Genomic DNA, 1,337 nt, shown 5'->3' with positions numbered 1-1,337 from the left:
ATAACAAATCCTGGGCTGGTCGAAGAAATACTAGGACTGGTCGAGCCAATGCTAGGGCTAGTAGAAAGAATAGAATTTTACACTTATAAAGTTACCAAAATAACCAACCGAAAGTATGAAATGATCTAATCATGATCTAAGGTCAATCTAATTTAATCATACCTTCCATGTGAGATAGAACATATGAACACTTAATCTATCGATCACTTCAGTAGCTTTAATTCTTGCGATCTTCAAAGCTTGAACTCGACATACCAAACATAATCTTCAACTAGGTCTTAAGTTCTTAGACTTTCTGGTTCTAGATCTTCAACAGCAATGTTCTTGAAAACTCTGTCTTCACTCAATATATGAAACTCTTCACTTTCTTCCAGTTTGAAGATCTCGGTAAGTTCATCATAGATATCAGCAAGATAGATTCAGCATGAATAGCATAAATGTCAACAGATGCACAAACTTGATACAAATCAAGATACAAACTTGAATTGGTTTGTCACACCAAAATTTGATAATACTTAGGGTTTATCAACATAGCACTTTCAGATTGCTCATTCAATATTTCTTGAAAAGTAGGAATTGTTGGGCAATTATTAGTTGTTTGTATGTTACAAGCACAAATACCACAAATAACTTCCACGGCCTTTTCTGGTTCTGCCTTCTTAAGTTTCATGGCCTCGACTTTTCTTGTGAGTTTAGCCACTCTTGCATTTATATCATCTTCCTCTTTCAAAATATATATTTCACCCCTCTCCTTTAATTGAGTAAGCTTAGAAGTGGTGCAAGGTCTTGGGGAGATGTCCCATGATTGTGCATTTTCAGCAAGTTTGTCAAAGTAATCTTACACATCATCGACATTGTTATTCATGAATTCCCCATTACACATCATCTCGACGAATTAGCGCATAGGAGATGTCAGTCCATCATAGAAGAAGTTTGTTATGCGTCATGTTTCAAATCCATGTTGTGGACATGAACTGACAAGATCCTTGAACCGTTCCCAACATTGGAAGAAGGTCTCATCTTCCTTCTGCGAGAAATTTATGATTGACTTCCTTATAGTGTTCATCTTATGGTATGGGAAAAAATTCTTTATGAACTCCCTTGTCATGTCGTTCCATACGCCAATGGATCGTGGACATAGTGAGTGCAACCATGTCTTAGCTTTCTCTTTTAAGGAGAAGGGAAAGAGTTTCAGCCTGATTGTGTCCTCAGACACGTTAGGAAAGTGTAGAGTGGGTATAATCTCATCAAGCTCTTTCATGTGTAGATATAGACTTTCATATTTAAGTCCATGGAACTTCAGAAGGAGTTGGATCACTCTTGGCTTAATATCCATA

The 1,337-nt window shown here is 36.8% G+C and overlaps 1 non-coding gene across 1 annotated transcript; it reads left to right on the top strand.

The window, feature by feature from the left end:
* The first annotated feature begins 953 nt into the window (after window positions 1-953).
* On the top strand, window positions 954-1,060 carry LOC131229967 (small nucleolar RNA R71). The gene has a single exon (XR_009163699.1). It is a non-coding gene; the product is annotated as a small nucleolar RNA R71 (small nucleolar RNA).
* Window positions 1,061-1,337: the final 277 nt, after the last annotated feature.

Source organism: Magnolia sinica, chromosome 16 (assembly GCF_029962835.1).
Source record: "Magnolia sinica isolate HGM2019 chromosome 16, MsV1, whole genome shotgun sequence".
In the NCBI taxonomy this organism is placed as follows: domain Eukaryota; kingdom Viridiplantae; phylum Streptophyta; class Magnoliopsida; order Magnoliales; family Magnoliaceae; genus Magnolia; species Magnolia sinica.
This window is presented reverse-complemented; position numbering and strand designations above follow the sequence as displayed.